This window comes from Theropithecus gelada, chromosome 4 (assembly GCF_003255815.1).
Source record: "Theropithecus gelada isolate Dixy chromosome 4, Tgel_1.0, whole genome shotgun sequence".
Taxonomy (NCBI): Eukaryota; Metazoa; Chordata; class Mammalia; order Primates; family Cercopithecidae; genus Theropithecus; species Theropithecus gelada.
In genome coordinates, this window is record NC_037671.1 from 27,409,685 (window position 1) to 27,433,173 (window position 23,489).

The 23,489-nt window shown below is 42.0% G+C and overlaps 1 protein-coding gene across 1 annotated transcript in view; it reads right to left on the minus strand.

Moving 5' to 3' along the window:
- The window catches only part of DCDC2 (doublecortin domain containing 2), a 217,505-nt gene extending 208,824 nt beyond the window's left edge, over nt 1-8,681 (minus strand). Inside the window, exon 1 of the mRNA XM_025382793.1 lies at nt 8,570-8,681. The gene's annotated coding sequence lies outside the window, so the exon portion shown is untranslated. The remainder of the gene's footprint in view (nt 1-8,569) is intronic.
- Between the last annotated feature and the right edge of the window lie 14,808 nt (nt 8,682-23,489).

The window sequence follows — 23,489 nt, forward strand, 5'->3', positions numbered from 1 at the left end:
CGGGTCTCTGACTGAGAGGCAGCTCAGGGACAGTGAGGAGGCCTGTGGCTGCAGAGGGGAGCCCAGGGTGAAGGACAGCAACACTCAGATGGCTCAGCCCTATCGGGAGAATGGTGAAAGCCAAAATACTCAGTGAGGCTGCCTGGGAGGCACCCCAGCTTGTGGTGACCAGTGTCCCCTCATAGGAGTGAGAGGGAGACCCTAGCCCCACAGGGGTGCTGGAGCCACCTGAGTTCCTTAGCTGTCTGGGGAATCCAGGTCTCACCCTCCTACTCTATCAGAAATGCTCTGTGGTGTAAAGAGAAGTCCCTGCTCTTCATCTGCTGGAGCTTAATTCTGTGGAATCTAGACTTCCCTGTGAATAAAGAGAATGCAGGCTTCCCACCACCCTCTCCCCAGCTATGATTCTGCACCTGCCCTGAGATTTCCCTGGAGCTCCCCTCTCTGTGGAATGAGGTGAAAAACCCTGAAAACCATACGCCCAGAGGCCCCATTAGAGTGCGCAGTGGCTTGGGGATGCGGCTGTGTCCCGAGAGGGATCTGTTGCTGAGAGCCTGTGAGGCCGGGTCACTCATATGGGGTGCTGCTCAGGATGGACCCCAGTGTCACCTCTGGGTAAGTGGAACAAGCCAAACCTGGGTGGTTCTGTGTAAAACCACCCCCTCTTCTTACACATTTAGGGGCAAGGAAAGCTTTCAGTGGTAGATTAGGAGATGGAGATATACATATAGATAGAGAGATATATATATAGATATATATATAGATATATAGAGATATATAGAGATATAGATATAGATGGTCATAAATATTATTATCTCTGCATAGAAGGCTCAAATGCCAGGTTTTTATATAATTGGGCCCTTCTTGTTATTCAGATCTCAGCTGGACATTTACCTCATGAGAAAGACCTTCCCTCACCACTCCATAGAAATTAGCCCCTGGTCACTTTCTGTCACAGCTCTCTGTCGTAGGTGCTGGTCATAGCACTCATCACTCTACAACGTTCAAGACAGTCGGACGTTGTCTATTTTGTTGCTATTCTATCTGAAGTGATTAGAACAGTGCCTGGCATATAGGTGGTACTTGATGAATACACTATTATTATGTATGAGTGTAAAAGGACGGAGATGAAAAGGGAGAGTAAGACAGAGGAAGAAGGAAGGGAGGGAGAGAAGGAAGGAGGGAGGCATCCTAGCTGGACTCTCAGCTGTATCTACCACCGGGATTCAGATATATAAACATGCCTGACAGACTGTTAGGTGGACCCATCAGAAATGTATTTTTATGAGAAACTAAGGCATCTCCTGGGGGAAAAAAAAGAATAGATCCTAAAGTAAACGAAAGTAGAGAAGTAAAGTTGGTCCCAGGTACAAAGCCTAGGTCATGGGAGACGGGCTTAAATGTGATGTAAGCCCAGAATCGCATTTGTTAGTTTCAGTCTCCTTGAACTCATGGAGAATGGATGTGGCTACAAGTAAAACCTGAAATATGTATTCAATATAAATTATATGAAGCACTGGACACAAACAGCTCTTCTTTTGTACTGTATGTAAAATATAACACGGAAGAGGGATGGGGAGGTGAGAGGCATTCTGGTGCGGGAGCAGAGTCGTCTTGGCAGGGCTCCCCGGGCCCCTGAGGACTCTAGCATAACCAAGGCGGTGGTGCTGGCAGGAGACAGCATCATCCCATAGCGGTAATAGTGCCTAAGGGGCTGGCACTCGGTTGCACAAGCAGTAGAGGCAGAAGCAGGAAATAGCACCAAAGGGTGCTAGAGTGGAAAATGAGGACAATGGAGAAGCAGTACAGGCTTAAGAGCTCCTTCCCTGGGAAATCCTAGAAATAACCGGAGAAATTTGGAAGGAGAAGTCTATGGGATGCACATGTACTTTTCATATGGAAGCAAGAACCTGGCAAGCTATGCTTATTAATTTTTACCCATTTTACATCCAGTATGAAAATATAGGGGTTTGAGACATGAAAGTAAGGGAGACAGGTATATGCAAAAAAAAAAAAAAAATAGATCCTAATAATGCTAGAAAAAAAAAAAACAAGAAACAATTTTAAATATCAATTTTTTTAAATAAATAAAAGAACACTCTGCATTAGAGAGTTTTTACTCAGAAATGCTGAGATGCAACCACATATCTACTTTACAGTTTCCTTTACAGCTCTACTTTACAGTTACGCCAGCTTGGAGATCCCACTCTGAGGGATCTGAATAATGAGATTCTTCAACCAAAAGCCACTTGTAAACTACAGAAATCCTTAGAGAGATTCATCAATGCCCCAGGCCTTCTGGAGGTATTTAACTAGCATCTGGAGGATTCTCCTGTCTCTAGACAATTATTTCACAGCAAGGAAGAAAAAATTGCCTGAGGTCTTCAACCACAGCCAAATTCACTGCAGTCAGTAAATGTGTCAGATGGACTATGTAGCTGCCACAGTTCGTTGGGAACAAAACTTTACTCTTGAAGGGACTGCTCTTTTCCTATGGCAGATAGCACGTAGATGTGACCAAATATATATATTCCAGATGCCGGAGTTCTTTTTTCGGGCCTTTTTTCAGTTTCACCTCTGAAACTGACTTGCTCAATATTTATCAGTAATGGTAGACTTTTACTATAGGAGAGAAATAAAGAAAAAAGCTGACTAGAGATTCATTATATTTCAAAACAAATACACATTCCAACCCATTCATCAAACTATTTAAGCCTTTTAACTAAGTAAATATTTCTATCTATTTCATAAGGATGGTCTCAAAATTGATTTTAAATTGCTTCACCAAAAATGTCACTATACTTCAAAAAAGATTGATTGTGTTGTTTTATTTTTACATGATACTCAAAATGTGATTTTGAATCTTGGCTTCATCACCTAAGCTGTATCACCAACAGAAAAGTTACTTAATTTTTCTAAGCCTTAGTGTCCTTATCTATAAAAGTGGCATATAGGATTAAAAGAATGTATAGAGCATAGGCCGGGCACAATGACTCAAACCTGTAATCCCAGCACTTTGGGAGGCCGAGGGGCGGGGGTAGATCATCTGAGGTCAGGAGTTCGAGACCAGCCTGGCCAACATGGTGAAACCCCGTCTGTACTACAAATACAAAAAATTAGCAGGGTGTGGTGGTGCGTGCCTGTAATCCCAGCTACTCAGGGGGATGAGACAGGAGAACTCCTTGAACCTGGGAGGCAGAGGTTGCAGTGAGCCAAGATCATGCCACAGCACTCCGGCCTGGCTACAAAGAGCAAAACTCCATCTCAAAAAAAAGTGTAGTGCTTAGAGAAGTGCTCAGCCCATTGTATGCACCAAAAAGTGCTCTCTCTTATTTTTTAAGGTAAATCTTTCTTCCTTCTTGTCCAAATAATATGGTAAATTCTAACTATTATGTATACAGAAATTGACCAGATCCAGTAAAATACAACAGAGCAGGAAGAAAAACGACACTGCCTGGAGTTTAGTCAATGCCTCACCACCTGAGACATGGTGGGTGCTCTGTCCAGATCCACTGGCTTCCCTTTGGTGCTTGTGTGTGTCTCCCCTCTGACTTCTGTGTGCCATGCCTGTGGCTCTTTGCATACTGTCTTTAGACGACTGGAGCAGCATCATCCGAACTTGCAGAGGACAGAGTGCCTGATGATTTCTCTCCCTCCCCACCACTCTCCCTACCACCACCCCACTCCTACCTCTCTCCCTTCTGCTGGGACTGATCATTGTGAGAGTATGAAAGCCCAGCACCCTTGCTTTAAGTCAGATTAATTCAGAGGCATGATATATACTTCAGAGCTCCCATGTGGAATAAAGTTGAAGCTGCACTCAGTGGGATGTTGTCTTACCTGACGTCTTACCAATTACTCAGGAAACACTTGCAGAATAAATCACTGTGTACAAATCCTTGCCTCAGGAGCTGCTTCTGGGGAACTCAACCCAAGACCCACAAGTGGAATTACTCAAAGAAAAGTTTCAACATTACATCTACTTTCAGCTGTCCTGCAGGCATATAAAGTCAGTCTAGCAGCTTCTAATTCCTCCCACTGAGGTAGAAATCATTTTAAAAACCAACCTTGCTGCAGGGCACAGTGGTACATTCCTGTAGTCTCAGCTACCTGAGGCTGGGGTGGGAGGATTGCTTGAGCCCAGGAGTTCAAGGCTACAGTAAGCTATGAGTGTGCCACTGCACTCCAGCCTGGACAACAAAGGAGACGCTGTATCATTTGGAAAAATAATAATAATAAGCCAATCTAGCCATATGTAGAAAGCTGTAACTGGATCCCTTCCTTACACATTACACAAAAATTAACTCAAGATGGATTAGAGACTTAAATGTAAGACCTAAAACCATAAAAACCCTAGAAGAAAACCTAGGTAATACCATTCAGAACATAGGCATGGACAAAGACTTCATGACTAAAACACCAAAAGCAATGGCAACAAAAGCCAAAATAGAAATCTAAACTGAAGAGCTTCTGCACAGCAAAAGAAGTTATCATCAGAGTAAACAGGCAGCCTACAGAATGGGAGAAAATTTTTGCAATCTACCCATCTGACAAAAGGTTAATATCCAGAATCTACAAAGAACTTAAACAAATTTACAAGAAAAAAAAGAACCCCATCAAAGAGTGGGCAAAGGATATGAACAGACACTTCTCAAAAAAAGACATTTATGCAGCCAACAGACACATGAAAAAATGCTCATCATCACTGGTCATCACAAAATGCAAATCAAAACCACAGTGAGATACCATCTTACGCCAGTTAGAATGGCAATCATTAAAAAGTCAGGAACAAGAGATGCTGGAGAGGATGTGGAGAAATAGGAACGCTTTTACACTGTTGGTGGGAGTGTAAACTAGTTCAACCATTGTGGAAGATGGTGTGGTGATTCCTCAAGGATCTAGAACTAGAAATACCGTTTGATCTGGTGATCCCATTACTGGGTATATACCCAAAGGATTATAAATCATGTTACTATAAAGTCACATGCACACGTGTGTTTATTGGGGCACTATTCACAATAGCAAAGACTTGGAACCAACCCAAATGTCCATCAATGACAGACTGGATTAAGAAAACATGGCACATATACACCATGGAATACTATGCAGCCATAAAAAAGGATGAGTTCATGTCCTTTGCAGGGACATGGATGAAGCTGGAAACCATCATTCTCAGCAAAATATCACAAGGACAAAAAACCAAACACCGCATGTTCTCACTCATACATAGGAGTTGAACAACAAGAACACATGGACACAGGGAAGGGAACATCACACACCAGGGTCTGCTGGGGGGTGGGGGCTGGGGGAGGGATAGTATTAGGAGAAATACCTAATGTAAATGAAGAGTTGATGGGTGCAGCACACCAACATGGCACATGTATACCTATGTAACAAACCTGCAAGTTGTGCACATGTACCTTAGAACTTAAAGTATAATAATAATAAAAGCCAATCAAGGTTAGGATGTCAACATATGAATGTTGTGGGGAGACACAAATTAGCCTATAATATCCATTATTTGTAATGCCAGAAGTGCCATTTCTAACCAATCACCGCCCCCCTTTATTTTGTGTATCATTTGTTCTAAAAAGTGCCTGGTTTACATATATTAGTTATGCCCATTTACTCCCTTTCTTTGAAAGTGGATAGACCCATAGGTCTTAAAGTGGACTGAAGATGAGTTGAAAGCCAGTGGTGAATGAAGAAATGCCTAACCATCAAAGTCACAAGGAAGGAGACTTTACGCGAGAGTTCTGTTGTGTGAGCTACCTACCAGAGAAGAATGTGGCAGGAGTTGGCACTACAGTGATCATCAACTCATTCACCCTTTGATATGTTTCCGTATACCTGTTGGTAATATATATAATTTTTATCATAGATTTGTTCTTATACATGCTAGTTTCTGGAAGCTGAAGAGTAAAGTAATACACTATAGTTACAGAAAATCAGAATCCCCAAGAGAACTGATCAATTATAAGCAGTGAGGACCAAGCCAAAGAGATGGGCTTTGGCTTATTTTTGCTTTATTGCTTTATTGAGATATAATTGACAAAAATTGTAGTCCGGGTGCAGTAGCTCACACCTGTAATCCCAGAACTTTGGGAGGCCTGGGGCTTGAGCCCAGGAATTCAAGACCAGCTTGGACAACACAGTGGGACCCCATCTCTACAAAAATTAAAAAATTAACCAGGTGTGGTGGTGCGTGCCTGTAGTCCCAAGCTACTTGGGAGACTGAGGTGGGAGGATCACTTGAGTCCAAGGTTGAGGCTGCAGCGAACCGTGATCACACCACTGCACTGCAGCCTGGGTGACAGACTGAAGCTCTGTCTCAAAAAAAAAAAAAAAAAAAAATAGAAAAACACGTTAAAAAATGTATGCATTTAAGGTATACAACATGATATAATATACATATACATTATGAAATAAGCACAATCAAGTTAATTAGCACATCTCTCATCTCACATAATTAACATTTGTATGTGTGGTGAGAACATTTAAGATCTATTGTCTTACCAAAGTTCAAGTAGTATGCCAGATAGTATTATTAACCATAGTCACCACAATGTATGTTAGATCCCCAGGACTCACTCATCTGGTAACTGGAAAAGCCAGACACAGTGAGATCAATACTGTAAGATCTCCTTTGTATGTAGGATCTTTAAAAAGAGAGAGGATGGCGGGGGGAGCGGAGAGAGAGAGAGAGATTGGCTTTTTAAATGGTTTCTGCCTCAATGGGAGGCTTAAGATGCTGCTAAGTTGGCCTGGCTGCAGAAAAGCAGAAGTAGACGCACTATTGAAACTTTTCTTTGAGTAATTCTAATTGTGGCACAATTTACTTTCTCACCAGGAGTTTGTTGTGATTCTTTACACAGATTCTTAGAGTCTTTACACAGAAAAGATATGTAAAAGCTGGGTGCCATGGCTCATGCCTGTAATTCTAGCACTTTGGGAGGCCGAGGCAGGAGGAACACTTCAGCCCAGGAGTTAGAGAGCAGCCTGGGCAACACAATAAGATCTCATCACTACTGGAAAAGGAAGGAAGGAAGGAAGGAAGGAAGGAAGGAAGGAAGGAAGGAAGNAAAGAAAGAAAGAAAGAAAGAAAGAAAGAAAGAAAGAAAGAAAGAAAGAAAGAAAGAAAGAAAGGAAGGAAGGAAGGAAGGAAGGAAGGAAGGAAGGAAGGAAGGAAGGAAGGAGAAAGAAGGAAGGAAGGAAGGAGAAAGAAGGAAGGAAGGGAGGAAGGAAGGAAGGAAAGAGAAGGACGGAAGGAAGGAAAGAAGGAAGGAAGGAAGGGGAAAGAAGGAAGGAAGGTAGGAAGGAAGGAAGGAAGGGAGGGAGGGAGGGAGGGGAAGGGAAGGGAGGGAGGGGAAGGGAAGGGAGGAAGAGGGGAGGGAGGGAGGGAAGGACTATTTAAATAAAGCAATTTCTCCTCCATAGTGATTTCACAGTCCAGCCATGGGAAGAAAAAAATTCACGAAACTGGGCAACCTAAGCTCAAAATCCTTTCAATACTCCAGACAATTCTCCATGTCCTTCACTTACAATTAAATTATTTTTGTTGCTCTCAATGGGAGCAAGACCCTCTTAGATTAGGAGTTAATAAAATTGTTTCTCATTTTCTTCTACTTGACTCTACAAACTCTGGCAAATACCGCAGGAATGATATCAAGTGCTAGTTACTGCATCAAAGTAAGTTTTGTTTTTCTGTTTCTCAGCTCTCAATTATTTATATGCATAATCATTAAGTAAACAGGTACAAATATCCCATGTACATTAGTCAGAAGCAATGTTTAAAAAAATCAATAAAGCCAAATATATTAGGCAGTCAATGCCTTTTTTTCCCCCTAAAGAATTCAAGTCTATTATTTGGCTTGCTGCCCATACAAATTATTATCAGATTTCATTAAAGCGAAAATTTAAGTAGTGTACATCTGAGGTTGCTGGTTTTTTTTGTTGTTACTCTTGCTAAACTGTGCTAATCCTTCTGTAATTTAAGGTTTGAGCAATAGAACAATGAAATGAAATTGGATTCACCCCATTTCAAATTTTACAGGGGCTTCTTTCATATTTTCACACACTGACAGGCTAAATTTCTCCACTGACCTTAATTTTACACAACCTCAGAACAAAATGTTCGTTTCTTTTTTTAACTACAAAAGACTCTCACTATCCTTTAATACCAACAATTATGTTTAGATGGCCAAGTATCTGACTCCATCTCATCAAAAGGCTGCTGCTGGTATAGTCCAGTTTGAACTATCAGTTTTTTAGTCAGTAACTTTCATGGATTTTTTTTAGTTCACAGACAGTTACTGAAGTCAAACAGTAGTATCTCTTAGTACTCAGAGGTTTTTGTTTTATTATAGGGTAAAATGTCTTAAGTCACCATGAACTATAATAAATAGCAGACTCATGAAAGAAAACTACGCCCTAGGCCAGGCGTGGTGGGTCACACCTGTAATCCCAGCACTTTGGGAGGCCGAGGCAGGGGGATCACCGGAGGTCAGGAGTTCAAGACCAGCCTGACCAACACAGAGAAACCCTGTCTCTACTAAAAATACAAAATTACCCGGGTGTGGTGGCATATGCCTATAATCCCAGCTACTCAGGAGGCTGAGGCAGGAGAATTGCTTGAACCAGGGAGGCAGAGGTTGTAGTGAGCCGAGATCACACCATTGCACTCCAGCCTGGGCAACAAGAGCGAAATTCCATCTCAAAAAAAAAAAAAAAAGAAAAGGAAAGCAAGCAAACTACCCCCTGCTGCGAACAACTAAGAGAGAAGTTAACCATTACAAAGTAAAAATTGTGCAGGAAATTATGTCACTGATACAGAAGTTACTGGTTAACTGGAGTCCAGTTTCTGGAATTAATGGAAAGGGCTACTTTAATGAACTATGATGTTCTGATGTCAAAGTTTGAGAATTTTAATTAAAAATTTTTGTATCAGTTGATAAGACTGTGAGCAGCAGAGGAGGTAGTATTATTAAGGCTAGACATCCTAATATTTTCTACTCACATATATTGGGTTCCACCTTAATCGTAAAAGCTACAGAAGATTCAGTAATTGCCCAATACAGCATTTTTTCAACCCCTCAGGTTTGGAATCTTTTTGATCATTTCCCAGTGACATTTTCAGATAATACAGTGAAACCATACTGGGTGTCGATTTTAAAAGCACATTTTGAAGCATCTTTATGAATGAATAAAAAGGTTTTAAGAACATTTAACTTAAAAATGCAGTAAAATGTTACTCAGCCCACCCTGAACCCTGCCTATATGTAATTTTTCAACCATGATCAACTCAATTTTAATCTGAGGGAGACAAACGGCAAAACTTATATCAGGAATTTATTTAAACCAGAGGAGGAGAAGATAAAGGAAGAAACAAATCACCACACTTCATTTATTCCAAGATGCACTTTAAAAAAAATTATTATTATACTTTAAGTTCTGGGGTACATGTGCAGAATGTGCAGTTTTGTTACATAGGTATATGAGTCTCATGGTGGTTTGCTGCATCCATCAACCCGTCATTTATATTAGGTATTTCTCCTAATGCTATCCCTCCTCTACCCCCACACCTCCTGACAGGCCCCATTGTGTGATGTTCCCCCCCTGTGTCCATGTGTTCTCATTGTTCAACTCCCACTTATAAGTGAGAACACGTGGTGTTTGGTTTTCTGTTCTTGTGATATTTTGCTGAGAAAGATGGTTTCCAGCTTCATCCATTCCCTGCAAAGGACATGAACTCATCCTTTTTTATGGCTGCATAGTATTCCATAGTGTATGTGGGGACATTTTCTTTATCCGGTCTATCATTGACGGACGTTTGGGTTGGTTCCAAGTCTTTGCTATTGTAAATAGTACCACAGTAAACATACGTGTGCATGTGTCTTTATAGTAGAATGATTTATCATCCTCTGGGTATATACTCAGTAATGAGATTGCTGGGTCAAATGGTATTTCTAGATCTAGATCCTTGAGGAAACGCCACACCGTCTTCCACAATGGTTGAACTAATTTACATGCCCAACAACAGTGTAAAAGCGTTCCTATTTCTCCACATCCTCTCCAGCACCAAGATGCACACTTTTTCCACATCTTTAAATCTCTGAAATAAGGATGTGCCTTACAGTCAATGTACTCTTACAATTAATTGTCCTGGCCAGGTGGTGGTCACGGCATAGGTGCATTGCATGAGCAAATCAGAACTTGATCATACTGTTCACATTGTCGTCACTTTAGCTAGGATGTGTGCATGGTTATCATCTCAGATGTTAAGTTTAACTGACTTTTACAATGATTTGTTGTTGTTATTTTGTTTTGTTTTTGTTTTTTGGGGTTTTTTTTTTTAGCGGTAGCAAAGTTTATTGTGAAGAGCGAAAGGAAAGCTTCCACAGCGTAGAAGGGGACCCGAGCAGGTTGCCCGATATTTTTTAAGATTACAACATGGTTTAGCATTGAAATGAAGAAATTTTAGGAATGCCTTAGCTAAAATTTTGCTTGCAGTTCTCCATTAATGTAAGAGAATGTTTATATTATAAGAATGTATGTCCAAAAAAGACAAATAAGAAAAAAAAATCTATGTATAAGTAAGTCTAAAAGAATACTTGGCCAGGTGCAGTGGTTCATGCCTATAAATCCAACACTTTGGGGAGGCTGATGTGAGAGGCTTGCTTGAGGCCAAGAGTTTGCAGCCAGCCTGAATAACACAGTGAGACCCCTGCCTCTACAAAAAATTTAAACATTAGCCAAATGTGATGCTGTGTACCTGCAGTCCTAGCTACTTGAGAGGTTGAGGTGTGAGGATTATTTGACCCCAGGAGTTCAAAGTTACAGTGAGCTATGATTGCACAACTGCACTCCAGTCAAGGTGACAGAGTAAAACCCTGTCTCCTAAAAAAAAAAAAGAATACTTTCAGTAAGTATAAAATTTTTGGAAATGTCATAAGAAGGCATTGTGTCATCATTTAATTAGAATTTTTTTTTCTTTCTTAAGGGTACATAAAAAAAAATGGCACATCTTGTAATGACAGTTACCTTTACTGTAAGGAGTAGTCATCCCAGCCTGTAGATCGTAAATCTCTCCTACATAATCACATATACAACTGGATTCTGCCACCACTTGGCCTTCCCTAAAAAGTCTATGCTCGGCCAGGCGTAGAGGCTCACGCCTGTAATCCCAGCACTTTGAGAGGCCGAGGCAGGTGGATTATTTGAGGACAGGAGTTCGAGACCAGCCTGGCTAACACGGTAAAGCCCTGTCTGCACTAAAATAAAAGAATTGGTGGACATGGTGGTGCATGCCTGTAATCCCAGCTACTTGAGAGGCTGAGGCAGGAGAATCGCTTGATCCTGGGAGGCAGAGGTTGCAGAGAGCCGAGATCGCACTACTGCACTCAAGTCTAGGCAACAGAGCAAGACTCCAGCTCAAAAGAAAAGAAAAGAAAAGAAAAGAAAAGAAAAGAAAAGAAAGAGTCTAGTTGCCATCAACATTTCTTCACCTTCAAAATCACAAAGTTTCCCAGTACAGGAAGAAACAAAGCTGGTATCTCTCTTCTTAGGATCTGGCCATCTTCCTTTACAGATGCTCTTCAATTTACAATGGGGTTATGTCCTGATAAACCCATTGTAAATGCAAAATATTGTAAGTGAAAATGCACTTAATACACCTAACCTAGCAAACATCACAGCTTAGCCTAGCTTGAACATGTTCAGAAGATTTACATTAGTCTACAGTTGGACAAATCATCTCACACAAAGCTTATTTATAATAAATGTCAAATACCTCATGTAATTTATTGAATACTGTACTGAAAGTGAAAAACAGAATGGTCATATAGGTACTCTTTTTTCTTTTCTTTGTTTTTCTTTGCTTTTTTTGAGATGGAGTCTCGCTCTGTCTACCAGGCTGGAGTGCAATGGCGCGATCTCGGCTCACTGCAACATCTGCCTCCCGGGTTCAGGCAATTGTCCTGCCTCAGCCTCCTGTGTAGCTGGGATTACAGGCACCTGCCATCATGCCCAGCTAATTTTTTGTATTCCGTAGAAATGGCATTTCACCATGTATGCCAAGCTGGTCTTGAACACCTGACCTCAGGTGATCCACCCGCCTTGGCCTCCCAATGTACTGGGATTATAGGCATGAGCCACCACGCCTGGCCACCCTATGGGTACCCAAATTATGGTATCTACTGAATGTGTGTTGCTTTTACAGCATCAAGAGTCGAATCACTGTAAGTTGGGGACCGTCTGCACCCTCATCAACCACTTCAATTGTAAGATATTATGGAAACTAAAAGTGCATTTACCTGACATGAGAACTAATTCTAGGATATTTAACAATAAGAAATTACATTTATAAACACAGCCCAGATCACCAAAGAATCACTATCTACTGTTGCAGAAAAGAATAATATAGTTTAGAAACATTCCCAATCAGAAGGGTTGAAAGAAACATGGGTGTCAGGTTAGCCGATGAACACTTAGCTAGACTATTCATCAACTACACCTGAAACCCATGCCCTGCATGTGCTAGTTCCCTGAAGTTCTGCCATCTCGAATTGAAATTTGGATAGTTTGAGACCTTTCCTTAGATGTAGGGTTATATTAAAATGTACATTTAGCAACATCATTTAAAAGAAATTTTAAAAAATTAAAAAGGTGCAGATACTTCTCTATCAGTTTTAAAACTTTACTGCCAAAAAGACACAGTGACTCACGCCTGTAATCCTAGCACTTTAGGAGGCCAAGGCGGGAGGATCACCTGACGTCAAGAGTTCGAGACCAGCCTGGCTAACATAGTGAAACCTCGTCTCTTCTAAAAATACAAAAATTAGTTGGGCGTGGTGGTGTGCACCTGTAAGCTACTCAAGAGGCTGAGGCGGGAGAATTGCTTGAACCCGGGAGGCGGAGGTTGCAGTGAGTCGGGATCGCGCCATTGCACTCCAGCCTCAGTGACAGAGCAAGACTCCATCTCAAAACAAAAACAAAAAACAAACAACAACAAAACACACACATACACACACACACACAAACTTCACTGTCATGTCTGGTAAACTGGATAAAGTCAGAATCCTTTCCAAACTTCTCAGAAAAGTGAAATCAAATTCTTCTCAAATCATTCTAGATGAGACATGTCTGGGCCTGGCTTCACATTGATCATGTAGGCAAAAGAGAGTAGAAAGTACAGAGGCATATCCTGTACTGAACCGGGTTTCTAAATGGATAAAATGGTGAAATTTAATAAATGGTACACCATGTCATACAAAGTTTTACTCTACTTAACTCTATCTCCCCAAACTAAGTTATGTTAAAGTCATTTCTCATGAAATTTGCTATATCATTCTTGGCTGTTATCCAGAGCCAATTCAAGCATATTACAAAATGAAGTGTGTGTACATTTATTTTTTAACACAGACAAACGTACACTTGTTAAGATCCACTATATTTACAAGCCAGAATCTCAAACATTATGACAGAAGTTAAATGCTTACAAAAAGAAAAACATGGGCCAGACGTGGTGGCCCATTCCTGTAATCCCAGCACTTTGTGAGGCCGAGGTGGGTGGATCGCCTGAGGTCAGGAGCTTAAGGCCAGCCTGGCCAACATGGTGAAACCCCCTCTCTACTAAAAATACAAAAAACTAGCTAGGTGTGGTGGTGGGCACCTGTAATCCCAGCTACTTGACAGGCTGAGGCAGGAGAATTGCTTGAGCCTGGCAGGCAGAGGTTGCAGTGAGCCGAGATCGCGCCACTGCACTCCAGCCTGGGCAACAAGACAGAAATTCCGTCAAAGAAAGGAGAGGAGAGGAGAGGGGAGGGGAGGGGAGGGGAGGGGAGGGGAGGGGAGGGGAGAGGAGGGGAGGGGAGGGGAGGAAAAAAAAATGCTACTTTACATTCAACATCTTCTCAATATACCCATCAATCTCATATAAAGGTAGAGGCTGTACCAATTATCAACTGTCACCATATGCCACGTGTTTTCTTCAAAGTAGACAATGTTAGTGTCCATACTTTTATTCTGAGAAATTATTTCAAAATAGCTGTGTGATGCAGCAATCTTTCACCTTAAGGTACTATGTTACACTACTAATTTCAAAAATTATAACTAAAAGAAATTCAGTGTCAGGCAGCATGAGCTTAGATTATAAGAAAGGAGATGTGTTCAGAGTACTGATGTATACTCTAGTTATGTTTCTGATTTCTAGATAGGAATTTACTCTCTCTGACAATCATACATTAAAATATAAGCACGTATTAAAATAGTTAAGAATAAACAAGCAAGCTTAGGAATAGTGCTCCCTCCTGTGGCCAAACTCCTTGAAAATCATGGGAAAAGGCATCTCCTGGAATCCTCAGATGGGTCACAGTCAGACCTCAGAGAAGCCCACCTGCCATTGTAGGCGCTGTGTTAAGGAAAATGGGCCAGGAGTGGTGGCTCATGCCAGTAGTCCCAGCACTTTGGGAGGCTGAGGTGGGTGGATAACAAGGTCAGGAGTTCGAGACCAGCCAGGCCAACATGATGAAACCCCATCTCTACTAAAAATACAAAAATTAGCCAGGCGTGGTGGCAGGCGCCTGTAATCCCAGCTGCTCAGGAAGCTGAGGCAGGAGAATCACTTGAGCCTGGGAGGTGGAGGTTGCAATAAGCCGAGATCACGCCATTGCACTCAAGCCTGGGCGACAGAACAAGACTCCATCTCAAAAAAAAAAAAAAAAAAAAAAAAAGACTCACAAAGCTGGAATTTCATTTTGTGGTAATGGACACAATAAAACAGAACACATTTTAAGTCATAAAAGCAAAAAGAAAAATAAATTTAATTTAGTGCTGGAGTCTACTAACCGTTTTACAAATTTTATTATCTACCATATGTGAAGAAGATGTCTATGAACATTTAAAGGGATATACCTTCTAAAAGAAAAGAAACGGTTTTGGGGAGTTCGGGTGACGTGGTTCAAGAGTAATCCCGGCACTCTGGGAGGCTGAGGTGGGCAGAACATTTGAGGTCAGGGGTTCGAGATCAGCCTGCCCAACATGGTAAAACCCCATCTCTACTAAAAATACAAAAAATTAGCCAGGTGTGGGGGTGCACACCTGTAATCTCAACTACTCAGGAGGCTGAGGCATGAGAATCGCTTGAACCCAGGAGGCAGAGGTTGCGGTGAGATGAGATTGTACCACTTCACTCTAGCCTGGGTGGCAGAGTAAGACTCCATCTAAAAATCAAAAAAAGAAAAAGAAATGGAATGGTCTTGGGGTTTGTGGATCCTACTCCTTATTATAAAACACGGTGATTCTCAACCAGAACCACTCCGAAGATAATAGCAACGTCTAGAGACATTTCTGGTTGTCACAACTCTGGGGAGGGGTGCTACTGGGGCCTAGTGAATAAAGGTCAGAAATATTGTTAAACATCCTGCAATGCACAGATCACCTCTCACCCCCACAAATAATTATCTGGACCAAAATGTCAATAGAACTAAGGTTGAGAAATCCTGATATAAGAATGTTCTACAATCATTTTCATGTGCAATCTATAAACCATAAACTTTATAAATAGTATTTATTAAATTCAAAGCCAAATACATTTTCACTAAAACTCCAGCAATAAAATTAGAAATTCAGGAAGTATGATTCTCATGAACTCAGTCTCACGTCTGATTACATTCTTTTAGGCTATTTTGTCTTATAATATGATATACTTACAATGTTTAGCCATTGTCTTTCAAAGTAGAAAGTACAGGCGGCACAAGATGGCTCACGCCTATCATCCCAGCACTTTGGGAGGCCAAGGCGGGTGGATCACCTGAGGTCAGGAGTTCGAGACCAGCATGGCAAAACCCTGTCTCTACTAGCCAGGTATGGTGGCGCACATCTGTAATCCCAGTACTCAAGAAACTGAAGCAGGAGAATCACTTGAACCCAGGAGGCGGAGGTTGCAGTGAATGGACACTGTGTCATTGCATTCCAGTCTGGGCAACAAGAGTGAAACTCCATCTCAAAAAAAAAAAAAAAAGAAAATACATTTGAGTGTTTTGGTCAATAGGAAGCATGAGATATAAATTTATATATGTATTATTGTCCCGTGGAGAAATGCTAAGAGAGTAAAATTGTTTAAATTAACTCCAGGTGGATCTAAATGTTTTCATTAGAAAACATGCCTGCTAGCAAAAGGTGCTTTGAGAGCAGGAGCAAAGAGAGAACAGATTAACAGACACATTGTCATCCCTCCAGCAACCAAGGAAAAGCAATTATTTTAGGATGGAGATCCCCAGCCTGAGATCCTTGTATCCTTAGGCTATGTGAAAATAAGAAGAGTCTGAAAGCTATTTTCACCATGTCAAAAATCATCTAACAACAATGGAATATTTATCTACAATAAAATAGATTAGGCTCACTAAAATGAAAAATTCAGCGTGTAGACACTTACTACATGGAAGTTCATTTCATCTAATGTAATGTGGCCAGAATTTCTATACCATCTACAAAAAAAAAATACAAACAGTTATTTAGGTTTAAACAAAAAGTTGCAAACTACTGGCCTGAAGAAACCAAACCGTTAAGGTCAATAAGTGTGAAAAAGGAAAACCATAATACGATATTGCATCGACTTTGTTTCTCCAGTTTGCTACTTGCAATCTTCATACAGTGCTTGGCATATGATTACAAATGCAAATATTCTGGCTTAAACCAGAACTTTAAAAAGGAGTAGAACCTACCCAAGTTCAGAATGGTGGTGATGGCAGTCAGAAAGTCCCAAGGGAAACAGTAGAGGGACCGTGAGACCAGACTTCTAAAACCTTGACGGGGAACCATCCTCCCACATCAAAGCTAAGGATCTGAATTGGTTTTTAAGAAGGAGGCCCACAGGTTGTTTCATTATGGAACTTAATGAAAATTACACTGACAGTAACTTCTAACCCCTTTATTACAACCAGCCGAACCATCACTACTCCACCAACAGAGCCAAAAGCAGTGTGGTCTCGGGGTAACTTTACTATTTTATTTGGGCTTACCACCAATTAGGTGGTATAGACGGTCTCTGACTTATGGTGGTTTGACTGATGATTTTGCAACTTTATGATGCTGCCAAAGTGATACACAACCAGTAGAAATCAACCTTTGGAGTTTGAATGTTGGTCTTTTCCTGGGCTTGTGATATGCTGTAGAATATTCTCTCGTGATGGTGGGCAGCAGAAATGAGCAGAGCCCCCAGTCAGCCAGGTGATCACCAGGAAAGGCGCCCAATACTCTACAGTGTACTGTGTTGTCCGATGTTTGTGTCCAACCCTAGGCTAATGCACGGGTTCTGAGAATGTTTAAGATAGGCTAGGCTAAGCTTTGATGTTCGGTAGATTAGATATATTAAACGCATTTTTGACTTATATAGGATATACCTATAGTGGCCGGGCGCAGTGGCTCACGCCTGTAATCCCAACATTTTGGGAGGCTGAGGCAGCTGGATCACCTGAGCTTAGGAGTTTGAGACCAGTCTGGGCAACAGGACGAAACCTTGTCTCTACTGAAAATACGAAAAATTACCCGGGTGTGGTGGCACATGCCTGTAATCCCAGCTACCTGGGAGGCTGAGGCACAAGAATCGCTTGAACCTGGGAGGTTGAGGTTGCAGTGAGCCGAGATCATGCTACTGTACTCCAGCCCGGGCGACATAGTGAGACTTTGTCTCAAAAAAACAAAACAAAAGATACATCTATAGACAGATATAGATATGTAGATATAGCTATAAATAGACATATAGAGATATAGGGATAGAGATCGATAGATATATCTAAATGTGTGTGTGTGTGTATCTATATATATATGCACTTTTTTTTTTTTTTTTTTTAGACAGGACCTTGCTCTGTCACCGAGGCTGGAGTCCTGTGGTGTAACCTCGGCTCACTGCATCCTCAGCTTCCTGGCCTCAAGGGATCCTCCCTCCTCAACCTCTTGAGTAGCTGAGACTACAGGCATGCCACCACGCTCGGTAAATTTTATTTTTTATTTTTATTTTTTGAGAAAGGGTCTCACTATGTTGCCCAGGTTGCTCTCAAACTCCTGGTCTCAAGTAATCCTCCCACGACAGCCTTCCAAAGTCCTGGAACTACAGGGATAAGCCACTATGCCTGGCCAGATATTTTCAATTTATGATGGGTTTATTGGATGTAACTCCATCACAAATTGAGGAGCACCTGGACATACTAAGAGGCGACAAAAGGGCTGCCCTCCTCAATCTCCTTTGCTGGCGCTTCCTCCACCTCCGCGGTGTTGTTTGGTGTGCCTTGGAGACTGTCCTGGGCCCTTGTCTCCTCTCTCTCCCTAGGGAATCTCCTACATTCCCATAGCCTCCCTTATTACCTATATGCCAAAACTCCTACATTTCTTTATCTAGCCTAGACTTACTTTCTTCCCAGGTCCAGACCAATGTACCCAACTGTTGTTTTTCTGTTTTATTTTTGTATTTGTTTTTTTTTTAATTTGCTTGCTTGTTTGAGATGGAGTCTTTCTCTGTTGCCCAGACTGGAGTGTAGTGGCACGATCTCAGCTCACTGCAACCTCCGCCTTCCAGGTTCAAGCAATTCTCCTGCCTCAGCCTCCCGAGTTGCTGGGATAACAGGTGCCTGCCACCACACCCAGCTAATTTTTGCATTTTTTGTAGAGACAGGGTTTCCGCATGTTAGCCAGACTGGTCTCAAACTGCTGACCTCAACTTATCCACCCGCCTCGACCTTTCAAAGTGCTAGGATTACAGATGTGAGCCACTGTGCCCAGCCCAGCTGTTTATTCTGTTGGATATTTATGTGGCAATGTCGAACTCAACATGTTCAAAATGGAACTCCCAATCTAAACCCTCACTTCCTCCAGGGATCCCTGATTCAGCATATAGCATCATAATTCAGCATCTTGCTCCTGCTAGAAGGATGTAATAGGTTTCATCTTTATCTTCTGTTATGAACTGAATTGCGTTCCCCTAAAATTCATATGGTGAAACTCTAACCCCCAGTATCTCAGAATGTAACTGACTTTGGTTAAGAGGTAAAGAGGTAAAGGCCTTATCTCCACATGGGGTTAACTTTATTAGGGTGGGCAAAATGACTCAATTAGGGTGAGCCCTAATTCAATCTAACTGGTGTCCTTAAAAGAAGAGGAGATTAGGACGTGAAGAGATACCAGGGATGTATGCACAGAGAAAACCATGTGAGGACACAGAGAGAATATTGACATTTACAAGCCAAGGAGAGAGGTCTCAAAAGAAACCAACCCTCGATTTTGTAATCTTGATCTTGGACTGCTAACTCCCAGAGTTGTGAGAAAATTAATTCATGTTGTTTATGCCACCCAGTCTCTGATATTTCGTTATGGCAGCTATAGCAACCTAATACATCTTCCTCTTATTAATCACCAAGTCCCACCCACTCTGCTTCCTAAATATCTCTTTACTCTAACTTCACCATATCCATTGCACCTGCCCTAGCCCGAGCGCCTGTCCAATATTTTATGGATGCCTGCTACATGCAGCTTTTCAAAGATCTCTCTGCTTTCACTCTCGCCTCTCTACTATCCAGCCTCCAAAAGGAGGCCAGAGCAATCATTTAAAAATAAATGTAGAATCCTTTGCCCCTGGTTTAAAATCCTTCAAGAGTTCCCCATGTCTCAAAGAATGAAATCAAATCTCCTTGCCATGGCTGACAAAGCGTGAGACCAGCATGACCTAGTCCCTGCCTCCCACTCTGGCCTTATCTACAATCACTGCAGTTCCTCATCCACCCTGCTCCAGGCACAGCTACCTCTGACAGTTATTCCAACACACCAAAAGCACTAGTCTGCCCACACGATTTTTCCCCCTGGCTGGAAATTTTTCTTAGTTCTTCCTCTTCATCTGGCTCAGTATGCCTCACACTACGGATTAGGTTCCCATCCAGAACTGCTTCATCTCAGAAATGTTATAGTATGAATATCCTACTCTGACCATAGCCTCCTTAAAGCTTTACACCCACGATGATTATATTCTCCCAGCAGACTCCTCCTGGCTGCTCTTCCTTCTCTATGCAACCAAGGCTGTGTAACTGATCATCTGAAACCACTCTGACTAGGACTTGGAACATGCAGGACTCATGGGGTGTAATCATAGAAGCCACTTTATTTTTGTCACCTGTAGTCCCTTTAATCTTGCTGAGTGGGTCTAGTCTTTCTCCTGCCTCTTGATAACTTGGGCAGGTTCCATGGCTTTTCTGGTCCCTCAGTCCTATGTTCTACTCTAGTAACTCAGTAACTAAGTTACTCAACTCACTAACTTAAAATGTCCACATGATAATTTCAATTCAGTAATTTCCATTGTAAGATCCAATATACTAATCAACACTTCAATCTTCATTCAAAGGAAGACTTGGTCCCTCTTTCCTTATTGGGCGTGGAGAAATTTTGGTGTAGGTAGAGATCCTGTGCCAGCTCCCCCATCCCTTCCTGCTACCTTTCTTACTCCATGGCTGCTATTTCTGACTCTGCTGGGGTAGTAAGGCAAAGCAAGATGAACCAGAAGCTTTCATTGGAGATGGCATCATGCCCTCCAGGCAGGGCAGATTTATTTTATTTTGTTTTTGAGACAGAGTTTCGCTCTTGTCGCCCAGGCTGGAGTGCAATGGCACGATCTTGGCTCACTGCAACCTCCACCTCCTGGGTTCAAGCAATTCTCCTGCCTCAGCCTCCTGAGTAGCTGGGATTACAGGCATGCACCGCCACACCCAGCTAATTTTGTATTTTTAGAAGAGATGGGGTTTCACCATGTTGCCCAGGCTGGTCTCAAACTCCTGACCTCAGGTGATACACCCACCTCGGCCTCCCAAAGTGCTGGGATTAAGGCGTGAACCGCCGTGTCCAGCTGGGGCAGATTTTAAAGTAGACTCTCTTTGTGCACAGGTTCACATTGTAAAGGGTTCTCCAGAGGACTGCTCTTCCCCCCCACCATCTGGTTGCCATTCCCTTGATAAGGGCAGTGCCCCTCCAGATCACTTTGAGATCTGCCCCTTCTTGCCTCTAAGAATATGCTGCTCTTTGGGGAATAATCCCAGGCTGATATTCTTGTCACATCTGCACTTCAGGCTTTACACACCTTTAGAGAAAACACAGTTACTTTCCTGACACAAAGAGTCTATTACTTGCTCAGGTGTGAGTCTATAAACTCTTCAAGCTCCTAGAGTGGGTCTTAAGAAGCTCCTCTCACTGGACTTGAAATTAGTGGGCAAGCACCTCCCTCTACACCTTCTTCCTGATAGTGGAGAGTGGGGAAGTGGGGATCAAGAAACATAGCTTTTTAGCTCAATGTGCCATGCAGCCAAGAAGGTAAGGAAAGAGATGAAGAAATGTTGAGGCTAGATTGTTATTATATAGATGCAGATATCTTCTGGGATTCTGTCATGGCTTGGGATAAAAGGGAAGACAGTGATCCAGGTGTGACAGCCTGATGGGTTCTTCCTGCCTGCTGCACAGCCATTAATCAATTCACTGAGACTGAGGCGGTGCAGTAAAACAAGAGTTTAATTGATGCAAGGTCAGCCACACCAGAGATGAGGTATTACTTGAACCAGTCTCCCTGAAGGCTCAGAGGCTAGGGTTTTTACGGACAATTTGGTGGGCAGGGGGCTAAGGAACAGGTGCTGCTGATTGGTTGGGGATGAAATAATAGGGGCTGGAAAATGGTCCTCAGGCACTGAGTTCTCTAGGTGGGACCACGGGACAGGCTGAGTCATAAGCCACAAATTTGGGTGGGGTCAGTCTGAAAAACATCTCAAAGGACCAATCTTAGGTTCTACAATGATGATGTTATCTATAGTAGCAACTGAGAAGGAACAAATCTTGTGATCTCTGGCCACATGACTCCTGAAGAGTAAGGGATTTTAGAAAATATGCCCACATTTTAGCAGAACTCAGACTCCTTCCATAATCCTAATCTTGGGTCTTTCAGTAGTCTCATGAAGGTGGTTTCAGCCCCAAAACAAGCAGGAAGAGGATCAATTTAGGGTGGGGCTATTATCCTTGCTTCAAAGTTAAGCTATAAGCCAAATTCCTCCATGGTTAGTTTGGCCTGTACCTAAGAACAACCAAGGACAGCTTGGAGGTCAGAAGCAAGATGGAGTCAACTATGTCAGATATCTCATACTGTCATAATATTTGCAACGGTGGTTTCACAGGTCCCTTTCCCTACTACTCTATTACAGCTGCTCCTATGAAGATCACCAATAAGTTCCACAGTGTCATGTCCAATATAGACAATTCTCATTTCTTATCTTACTCATCAGAAAACTTTGACATAATTTATCACTTCCTCATTCATGAAACAGTAGGGGCCATGAGAAACTTCTCCTTCAACCACTGAAAGTTTGCTGAAAAAAAACCCACAAAAGGCAGACTGATTGGAGAAGATGCAAATTGTATAAATGTGTATACAGGGAGAATCACAGGGTGATTACCCAACCTCCAGCAGGGTGAAGAAGCTTATATACAATCCTGGCAAAACAGGCTGTGGGAGAGAGTAGAAGAGGAATTCTATTGACAGGATTACTAGGGAGAATGAATGGATCAGGGAACAGAGATGAACATGAACATTACCTTGTCAAAGGGTGTGTTCAAGCATGGTTACATTCTTGGTTTTTCAGGGAGGAGAAGAGACAGTTTTTCTTTTTAATGGGTCTGGATCTTAGGTTAAAAAAACGTTAACTTCATCTTTGGAAGACTCAGTGGGTGGGGGGTGGTGTCAGCGAGACCTTGAGGCTTCTTCAGTTTAACATGTCAAAACATATTTTGGGGTAGCAGTTTCTGAACTCCAACTAAATAACTTTCTTTACTTGGCTTCTAGGATTCCACCCTCTGATTCTATTTCTCTTTCTTTGTCACTCCTCGTACTCTTCTGCTGGATCTATCTCACCTTCTTAACAATTCAATATGAGAGGATCTAGAGCTCAATTGTACGACTTTTTCTCTGACTCACTTCTTAGGAGACTTTTTTTTTTTTTGGAGATGGAGTTTTGCTTTCCCCCAGACTGGAGTGAAGTGGGGCAATCTTGGCTCACTGCAACCTCTACCCCCTGGGTTCAAGCGATTCTCCTGCCTCAGCCTCCCAAGTAGCTAGGATTATAGGCACCTGCCACCATACCCCACTAATTTTTGTATTTTTGGCAGAGACGGGGTTTTGCTATGTTATCCAGGCTGGTTTCAAACTCCAGCCTCAACCTCCCAAAGTGCTGGGATTACAGGGGTGAACCACTGTGCTCGACCTTCTTGGGAGATCTTATCCAATCTTGTGGCTTTAAATATTCTATACAGTTTCAAACATAACTATGTACCTCCAACACCTTCCTTGAATTCCAGACTGCTTACTTGACATCTACACTCAGATATCTGTCTAGGAAATCTCTCAAATTTAATATTCAAAACCAAATGGCATGCCATAGATTTTTGTTGTTCTTGTTGTTGTTGTTGAGACGGAGTTT